We start from the raw sequence: 10,973 nt of genomic DNA, 5'->3' as shown, positions 1-10,973 counted from the left end.
GAGTCTTCAGAACCAACTCATTACAAGCAAGCTGTTACCTCTGTGCAATGGAGAAATGCAATGAAGGAAGAATTTGAAGCTTTGCAGAAACAAGGTACTTGGGAATTAGTACCAGTTCCACCAAACAGAAATGTTATAGGCAGCAAGTGGGTGTACAAGCTTAAGAAGGATCAAGATGGAAAGGTGTCTCGATACAAGACAAGGCTTGTCGCTCAAGGTTTTAGCCAAGAACATGGTCTGGACTATGAAGAAACATTTAGTCCAGTGGTCAGACACATAACAGTAAGGCTAGTCTTGTCACTTGCAGCAATGAACAAATGGGATTTAAGGCAATTAGATGTGAAGAATGCCTTTCTTCATTGGGAATTACAAGAAGAGGTGTTTATGAAACAACCTCAAGGTTTTCAAGATTCTCTATATCCTACTCATGTCTGCAAGTTACTTAAGTCTCTCTATGGTCTTAAACAGGCTCCCAGAGCATGGAATGCCAAGTTTACAAGCTATTTACCTACTTTGGGGTTTCAATCTTCTCATTCTGATCCTAGTTTGTTTGTGAAGATCAGTGGTTCTAATGTAGTGATCTTGCTATTGTATGTTGATGATATTATCATCACAGGGTCTTCTTCCAAGTTAATACAGTAAGTCATTGATGATTTAGCCAGTGTATTTGATATGAAAGACATGGGGAGGTTAACCTATTTTTTGGGTTTGCAGATTGCCTACCGAGACAATGGAGACATTTTCATTAATCAGTCAAAATATGTTACTGATCTTCTCAATAAGGCTGGTATGATGCATTGTAGACCCTGTTCAACTCCGAGCAAGCCATACACTCAGTTATTGAAGGATGAATGACAACCAATGGCTGATCCAACAGTGTACAGAAGTATGGTTGGTGCTTTACAGTATCTGACCTTCACTAGGCCTGATATTGCCTATGCAGTCAATTATGCATGCCAATTTATGACAACTCCGACTGAAGAACATTTTTGTTTGATTAAAAGAATTCTTCGATATCTTAAAGGTACATTGCAGTGTGGATTGACTTATTCTGCTCAGGGCAACTTGGAACTCCTTGCTTATAGTGATGCAGACTGGGCTGCTGATATAAATACCAGAAGGTCCACCACAGGATACATTGTCTTTATTGGTTCCAATCCTGTATCATGGCAGTCCAAGAAACAAGGAAGTGTGTCGCGCAGTTCTACTGAGGCAGAGTATAAGGCATTAGCTAATGCTGCTGCAGATGTAGCTTGGGTTCGATCAGTTCTCAAAGATCTTCATGTTTTTCTTCCATCTGCACCGTTGTTACATTGTGATAATCTTTCAACGTTAGCCTTATGTTCTAATCCAGTTTTTCATACTCGGATTAAACACTTGGATACTGACTTCCATTTTGTTCGAGAAAGGGTCCAAAAGGGAGATCTAGAGGTTCAATATATTCCTACAGAAGCTCAGGTTGCCGATGTCTTGACCAAAGGTTTACACAGTCCTTTGTTTATTCATCATTGTACCAATCTCAGACTGGGATATCCCAGTTGAGATTGAGGGGGAGTATTAACCGAGTATATGTGCATGGGTATTTTAGTCATAGTTTTATATAGGTGGTTAAAGTGTTTAGCTAACTTAGTTATTAAGTTTTGACAGCTGTAAGTTTTGTTTGGTTAGGTATATATACTGAAAATGTAAGCAATTGTATTCATTCAGTAAATACAACAACATTTGCAAGATATCGCTTTCTCTCTACTCTGATATTCATTGTTCTTCGTTCTTGCTCTTCAATGGAGATTTTATGGCTTAATCTGCCATAGTTATCAGTAATGGCCATCACATGCTCATTATTTCTTGGATTAATTTCTGTTTGGCTTGGAAAACGTCCCTGTTCTTTCAAGTTTGCTCAAAGACGTAGCAATCTGCCCCATTTGTTTTTCAAGCTCAGCTTGACCTTTCTGAAGTGTTGATATACTTTGATCGTAGTGTTTTGTTTGCTTCAACAACTGAGTTAGCATTTCCTTCACACTAGGATCTTCTTGTTGATCAGTTGGAGCATGATAAGGCTGTTGGTATGACCTTGATGAATTGGATTGTCCCATGGTATTTTGCGAGTCCCTCCACGATAAATTAGGATGTTCTCTCCACCCCAGGTTATATGTATTGGAGTACAAATTATTTCGAGGCCTTCCACTAAATGCATTGACCTCTTGCACCTCTTCCGAAATAAGATTTGTTGGACAACTTGCAGTATCATAGGTGATGCTAGCGCATAAGGTACATGGCTGTGTACTTATCTTGCTCACTAGTGGAGTGAGAAGCTTCGTAAGGGCTGCCACTTGTGCTTCTAAACCCGTACTTGTATCAACTTCATACAGACCACCTTTTTTTTGCTGGCAATGTAGTTATGGCTCTCGAATGTTTTGTAGGAAAATCCTAATGCTCAGAATTTTCACATATGGCCTTGAAAGCACATATCGAGTCTTCTGGAGTTTTGTCCATTAGAGTTCCACCGAAGATTGAATCAACCAAGCTCCTGCATTAAGGGTTTAGACCCTTGTAGAAATAATGAACCTTCTGCCAAGTATTAAAACCATGATGAGGACATTGAAGAAACAAGTCCTTATGTCGCTCTCAACTCTCATGAAATTGTTCACCATCTTGCTGCCAGAAACTCATAATTTCATTGATCAAAGCATTGGTTCTCCGAGCAGGGAAGAATTTGGACAAAAACCTCTTGGATAAACCTGTCCATGTATCAATGGAGGCTTCAGGGAGGGAATCCAACCAGCTACTTGCTTTATCCCTCAAAGAGTACTGGAATAAACGAAGTCGAATTTGTTCCTCACTAACATTGATAAGGGTGAACGTGGAGCATAGCTTGAAGAACGCCTTGATATGATGGTAAGGATTTTCCTCCTTCCCATAAAACATAGGCAACAGTTGAATTATTTGTGGGCAAATCTCGAATTGTTGTGCAATGGGGGCCAATACAATGCACAATGGCGCGTTGCACTCCGTTGGTTTTGTGTAGTCATGCATAAGCCTTGGTTGTGGGGGTGGATCATTTCAACCATTGTTCTCGTCACCCATAATTGGTCTTTCAACGTCTTGCTGTCTCCGCAAGTGCCTTAAAGTGCACTCAAGTTCTTGATCTATAGGAATCAACTCAATTGGCAACGAACGTCTACCTTGCATACACAATCAGACTTTGCTCCTTGTTTGACCAATGCAGTATTTTGCAAATTTCTTGCAACTCAAATAGTTGATCTATTTTTTTGGGTTGAAAACTAGGCTTCTGGGGCTTTCCACCGATATAAAATGTGCCTGGTAAAAACTCGAATAACTCAGTCCAAAACTGTGTCGCAACAGTGATACAGAAACTGAAATAAAACTGTGACAAAAATTACTTTTACTTATCTTATAGATATGACTCTTACTCGAAAATAGAGAACAAAAAAAAAATCAAATTAATAAACTTCAATAAATGACTTAATAGATATGGAATGAGATATCAAGTTAGGGGGCTCAATTAGAGTCCCTGACAACGGCACTAAAAACTTGGTGTAAATTTGCAAGTGCACAAGATAGTCGTAATATAGCGTTTTGCAAGTCCAAGTATCGTTTCCACGAGAATTCTAATTCAACCTCCAATTTGATAAACTAAACCGAATCTAATTATATTGAAAACGCGCAAACACAAAATATAAACCTAAACAACGAACAAGACTCGATCTTAATTAATAATTCAATCAAATATGTGAAGAGTTTGTTGTGATGATTTCATAAGCAAACAAAAAGAGAACCTAAAATTAAAACTAAGATTAAAGAGAAGAAAACGTTGAGTTTTAAGGCAAGTGATGAAAATCTAGGGATTCGGAATCAACCACAAGCAATCCGATTTAGGTTCAATGCATTCAATGGAATATTTCGTCTCTTAGATGACAATTCCCGTATCTAAGTCCGGTTAAGGCACTATAGACCATAGTTCTCCTTAAGTTTATGATTCTCTCTAGTTAGGTTATAGGTCATACATCCTAACGTGCAATCTATCCGGTTAGGGCATAAATTTAACATGTAGAACTCATTACGTACAAGAGAACCACATAATCATGCAAACCATAAATCTTGTTACAGCATCTATGTAATTCACAAGCCTTATTCACAAGAAGCTAGTTTAAATTATATTGCAGTTACACTTCAAATCCTTCAAATTACTATATGTAAAGCCCTAAAGTGATCAGTCAAAGAACTTCAACACAAAGCATTCAATTCTTGTAATGAATAAGAATTCATCCAATAAAACTAAATATCTATCAAATAGTCATTGAAAACCGTAAACATTCATGCTAGGGCATCATCCTAGCCCTAGAAAAGGGTTTAGTTATTCATAAAGTACAAAAACATAATGAAAAGTCTAGAAAAGAACATGAAAAACTCAAGAACGATATTGAAATATAGAAGAATCGAACGATGGTAGATGGTTGCTGGTTTTCCTTCTCCAAAAACAAGCCCCCTTTATATAATAGACAAATCCTATCGTAATTAAGTCTTGTGATATCCTTTGCATTGCATAACTGATGATGTGGTGAGTAAACTTCCCAAGTAATTACTTCAGACCCATTTGAAATAGGATTAAAATCAACTCCACACGTTCATCTTGGGCTTTGGCCTTTGATTGAATGAAGACTTGAAAAACCCAACAGACTTTGCAATTTCCGAGTAGACTTGGCTGACCGACGTTTTGTACGAAAATCTTCATAACAACGTCTAGAAAATTCGCAATCACAGTCCGTAAAATTCCTTTGAAAGCTAACATCCATATCTTTCCAATGGTATAAGGCTCAACAACTGTTTTTTTTTTTTTTTTTTTTTTTTTTTTTTTTTTTTTTTTTTTGAGGAAGCATAGTTTATTTCATCAAGGTGGCTGATCTACATAGACAGTTTCTACTTCCAGGACACATAACTCGTTTCAGTTGCAAAATCTATCCTTTTTGTTGTGTCTTTGTCTTTACTCTTCAAACCTAGAAAAAACAAAAAACTAAGTGAAAGAGAATTGAATTCACTCAAAAACATCACAAGAATCTAAATAAAAAGGATATTAAAATGTGTGCAATATTGATCGTATCTTTGTGGTTGTTTACACACATGCGGGTGAGCACATTGGAACAAAGAGGAAGCTCTGGTACACAAGGGCCACAACAAAAACTGAGGGCACCAAAGGGGGTGGGGGGCAAAGAAAAAGACGAAAGTGGTGTGACACATGACGTTGATATTTGACGTGACAAAGTGCCAAAAACTCCAGGATGGTGAGCCGAATGATCATGTTCTTTAAAGGGGAGCGTCCTTTAGAGCAATCAACATAGCCTATGTGGTTGAGGGGATGAAGTATTTATGTCAATTTAATAGTCTGAAGAATGCCGAGAACAAGTAAGTGATAATTATCTTTTGCTTTTGATGAGCCTTAATGTTTTTTTTGTTACATTGTCAGTCCGGTTGCCCAATTGGAGACAGCTCCTTGACAAGGAAGGGTAGCTATTAACCAATGTGAGTCCATAAACCCTATTTTTTATGTAGTGTTTCCATTGCGTTGGGATTGCGTTGGTGTCAAAATTTAGTTAAAAACTATGTATCGCAGCACATTCATTGAACACCAACACAACCGATTGGTTTCTGGAAAACTATCCAAGAAAATTTCTACTAATTATGTAAATTTGTGCAATTCTAATGTTGAGTGTGATTTTGGGCATTAGAAGTGGTGTACACATCTTTTAATTTATAATTTGATTCTAGACAGTCATATTATGAGCGTGACCACATTGCAAGGACTATCAAAGACCAACCAGAGATCGAAAACCTGAATTGTCCACTCCATTCTTACTTGTCTTTTTGAAAACAGTGAAGGGGAAGGGGGAGCCATTTTCTACATCATGGATGGTCAACGTTGAAATGGTGTACTTGCCCCTCAACCTTGATCACCATTTGGTTGCTGTCGAGATGAACTTGAAAGCTTCGAGAATCACTGTGTACAACTTATTGACGTAAAAAACCTACACCCGAAAAGCGCAATGAAATTGGCTCCAATATCTTATGTATTGTCCGATGTTCTCCAAAGGATGTTGAGGGAGGTGAAGGAGGAACCTTGGCCCATCGTTGTAAGTTGAAAGGCTCCATAACAAGACAACGGGTGAGTTCAAAATTTATTAAATTGTTAGTCAATTAAGTTAAATGATTGAACTGTGTGGGAATTGTTTTTGAAACTTGTTGGTGGCATAGGGGGAATTGCGGGATTTTCACTTTAAAAGTGATAGAGTTCTTGTTTGTTGGCCTTTCTCTCGATGTTATTACACAGGATAACATCCCTGCATTCCGAATGAGAATGGCAGTCGACATGTTGCATAGGGTGTACAATGTCTAAGGAGTGTTGGATGATTGACTAGTTGTCCAAGGAATCTGTTTAGTGTAGAGTGACCAGTGAAGAACAATGGGAATCGATAAAACAAGTACAATATGTGGTGGTGGATAAATTTTTATTTTGTTCAGACAGGTTCCATTAGTTGGGATGAATATAATTTGTTGTCTAAGTGTTTCATTATGGATGATGTCACATTATTTGTCCATTGTTTTACTTGAGGATGAAATTAAGTGGTTTGGGGATGCTTTCATTATCTCTTTCCAGATTGTTTTTTGTTATGGATGAGTTAAGTTTAATGAACTTCAAAGACATTTTTCAAACCACCCATTATGTGTTGTTAATGTCCGTGACAGTTTATGAAACTGCCCTTATGTGTTATGAATATTTGTGAATTGTAATGTGATAATTTTTTTGACATTGAAAGTAACGAGTGCAAGTTTAAGTACTAGGAAAGGGTCATGCACAAATAATATGAGACAATGAAACTAAATTTGACAAAATAAATTGTAAAGTAAACGGAAATTACTTCTCCATTTTATTACTTGTTGTGGATGAATTTAATGGGTTTGGGGATGCGTACATTATCTCATTCCAGATTGTTTTTTGTTACGTATGAGTTAAGTTTAATGAATTTCAAAAACAATTTTTCAAATTGATGAGTTCATTTTACTCTAAAGCCTTCCATCCACCTTTCTAAGTGGAAAATCTAGCCCCTCACATACCAAGGACGTCCCTCCAACACGTAATCCACTTCAACCTCGTCAGTGAACTCCAACGCACACTAATTTGGGCTTGGTCCACAAAGAAGGTGTTTTTAACACCTTGGCCACACGACACAGTGAGTTCCCTGTGTATAACCTTGCCATTCTTGGCTTTCCTGAACACCTTCCCATCAACACCTTCCGCTTCATATGCTCGACATTTGTGGTGGAGATAACATTGGTGTCAACCCTTGTGACATCCTTTTCCATTGTGAACACACAGTTATCTCTTTGGACAACAAATGGAGGTTCCTTTGGTTAAGATGTGGGAATGGGCTTGCCCACGAAGGAAGTTTGGGCATCGAGATTGAACTTCGAGGACAAGAAGAAGTTGCACAAAAGGGGCAAGTTTTGAGCCATTAGAACCGTGAAAAAGTATCTTGTAGTTTGCAGGTTGGGTTTTCAATGAAGTTAGTGCAAGTGTGGTTATGTGAAGAGGGAAAAATATAAAACACCACTAAATATAGGGTTATATTGATCTGCAAAAAAACACGAAAGGTCTTTATGCAAAGGGGTGGCAATCATGGCAGTTATTCTGACCACGCATGTTCCCAACGAGGGTGTTTTTGATGATGGCTTGTGAAACGTTATGATTGGAAAACCCTAAACCATCAAAAAAAAAAAAAAAAATCCAGTTGAAAATAACTGGTTTGGACACGTGGCTGTCTATCATTGGGTGTCTATTAAGAAGCCTAACCATCTACTAAAGGGCATCCCTTTCCTTTGCCAACCACTAGATAGACGACGTGGGTGGCTTAGATTTGCCCTCACCTTTTAACATATGCAACCTCACACATTATCTCCCTCCATCATGATGTCAACTGATATTTTCCACATGGTTGCCATAGGGTTTGCCACATGGAGTTAAATGTGTAATAACATGATTTTCTAGATGAAAATTAATAATAAAAAATTCCAATTGTGAAAAATATGAAAAAATTATGGAGACGTTCGGGATGACATCTTGTACGATATGATCTGGTTGATACCGAAAAATAGGTTTATTAAAGGATCGAAACGGCTATGAATAGTGTTTACTCTTAGAAGAGCCAAAAATTTGAAAGAAATATATTAATTAATCTATAGCAGGGAAAAATTGGATAAAATATTAGAAACAGTCTTAATGACACGAGCTACAACTTTCGTGAAGGATGGAATTGGAAAACCTATATCTATAATGCAGAGTGGCTAGTAACCAATAATAACCGTTGGTTTGTCGTTTTCGTTTACGCTTTGATCGAGGATCACCGTAAAGGTTTTTCGGAAATTCATTTTTTAAAGTATCATCTTTTAGTGGGATCCAAAAGATGAACAGTTTGGATTGTTGATATAACATTCGGAGATTTATGGTTTGCTCAAATATTGCTCGATTGTTACCAAATTTTTGCTTTGTCTTTCAACAAGAATGTTAAAAATTTTAATCTCACTCCATCTGGGTGCAAAATTTTTTGCTTTGTCTTTCAATGTTCCGGGAGGAAAGTTTTACTCGTCTCCAAGAACTGCACGATCACTCATATTGACAGACTTACTATCACTATAAAAAAAAAAACCTCCAAACAAAGTATCAATTTTAGGTTCTGGATGTTTAGCAAATATGTCTCGGTGATCATGATATTGCATGAAAATTGAAGAAAGAAGAAAAACAGTTAAAATGAACTAAAACCAATAAAATAACAACACAAAATACAAATAAATGGAAAGAGTGTAACTTCATCCGTTGCATCCAACACAGGAGAATTGGCTTTGAGACAAATAGGCATGGTGTGATTTATGAATATCCAGTCTAATTACGGTAGCGTGGCATGTTTGTAATTATGTTTCTTCCTCGATCTCATGCCTTTACATGTGTTGGGCTTGAATAGAGAGGCTTGCATGACAATTGGGCTTGAAAACTTGTTTGGACTTGCTCATGACATTTTTGAACCTCAACAATGGTTATATATAATTCGTTGAAATATATGTATTCACCATAATCACTATTTGACGGTCAGATAAATTAGAATCGACCACTCAAGAATCTTGAATATATGGCTCCCTAGCTCAAAACCATATCGATCAAAGAGTGCCACAAACATATATTTTTTCCTTATATAAAAATAGGCTGACAATTCAATAAGAAGGAAATTACGCTCAGCAAACTCTTTTAAGAGAAAATCCTCAACAAAGAATGTTTGGCTATTGACCTATGTGAAACACTATGAAGCTACAGTATTTGGAATTAGCCTCAACTAAAATATAGACAATTCGACATGTTTACTATTTCGTATTGTCTGTGTCTAGAATCGAGATCTTCTTCAGATTTCTGTGTTTGGAATTCAAAGACCTAGAGATCTGAGCGGTTGAATAGAGAGATCCGAACACTTGGTTTGTGTGAGGTGGCCAATGTTGTGGGCTAATTGGGGCCGTATAATTTTCACACCTCCATACGACCTTTGATAGTGGTGGAAAGCTCCTCAAGTTTAGGTCTTCATCTGTTCGCCACTACAAGAAAACAGGGCTTATGTGACGATAGATATTTGTCATAAAAAGAGAAAAGGTGTCACATTTGATAATATGTGACGCATTTTCAGCGTCACAACGAGCATCGCCTATGAAGCATCACCGACAGTGTACATAACGAATGTCACACTCTTCACATATTTTATGTATATGTGACACCGTTTTCGTCACCTATTAATTGATTCAAATACCAAATTCAGGAGATATGTGACTAAGTGTCACAAAAAACATAATTGGGTGACGTATAAATCCGTCACATATCATATGTGTAAGTGAGGCTAAAATCGTCACCTATTTATTTGATATGTGAGGCATGGTGCGTCACATATGTCAAAGTCGGATATCCATTTGTTTCCAATATGTGATGAACTAATTACCACATATTCCTTTTATAATTTGAAATTAGAATTCATAACAAATTAAGATAATACTTCAGTAAATCACATTTTTATTAATCAAGAATTTAATTACATAAGTCGAAAACATACACCAAGTGACGTCTCAAAATCTAACATGAACATCCACAAAACCAAAAGGTTTCAGTAGGATACACTCATGGTCTCTCATTTCAACTTAATAGCAATTCAACACCTTTAGACATTGAGGTGCTTGCTAACCAAAAAAGTCTATCCTGTGCTATTGTCTACCCCTGACTTGCAGCCAAAAGACCTTGAATTGTGCGATAATATCTTCATTCTCCTTTTGCAAACCCATTGTGCTCTCAGCTCTTTGTTCTTCTTTTATGGAGCTCTTATAAACATACTAGACACTTCGTAAATATTATTCAACTAGCAATGCAAGAAAAATCAATTACATAACTTGTAGGTTCAGGTTTCAGTAGATAAAGTTATACCTATTTATATAGCTGCAGTAACGGGGAGCGCAGGTTGGCCGTACGAGAAAGAGAGAGATAGAGTTGTGTTGAGGGCCCCTTCTTTTTCCAGCCTCTGTGTGGGGTGGGCAGGGTGGGGGGCCGTACGAGAAAGAGAGAGAGAGAGAGTTGTGATGATGATCATTTATCAGTTATCGAACAATAACAAAATTGCAGAAAGAAAGCCACTCAAAATTTGAAATCAAACCAGAAAAATCTCATTCCACATTCCCAGATGCAGTACCAAACATACCTCTCTATGTATTCTTCAACATCCTTTCGCCCGTGAGACAACTGACAAGGATGCTCCACTCTTACCCCAAATCTATATTCTGTATTTCAAACCTCAATGACCATCACAGTTGATCCAGCCTCTTAACTCGACAAACTAAAAAAACCAAAACCCTTTCCAAGAATCATTGACAATATGCTGACT

The 10,973-nt window shown here is 37.3% G+C and overlaps 1 non-coding gene across 1 annotated transcript; it reads left to right on the top strand.

The window, feature by feature from the left end:
* Positions 1–2,581: 2,581 nt before the first annotated feature.
* On the top strand, positions 2,582–2,690 carry LOC125475657. Its single transcript, XR_007257016.1, has one exon. It is a non-coding gene; the product is annotated as a small nucleolar RNA R71 (small nucleolar RNA).
* The last annotated feature ends 8,283 nt before the right edge of the window (positions 2,691–10,973 follow it).

This window comes from the organism of the source record quoted next, unplaced genomic scaffold (genome assembly GCF_019419815.1).
Source record: "Pyrus x bretschneideri cultivar Hongxiangsu unplaced genomic scaffold, Pyrus_bretschneideri_v1 Contig154, whole genome shotgun sequence".
NCBI lineage: Eukaryota > Viridiplantae > Streptophyta > Magnoliopsida > Rosales > Rosaceae > Pyrus > Pyrus x bretschneideri.
This window is presented reverse-complemented; position numbering and strand designations above follow the sequence as displayed.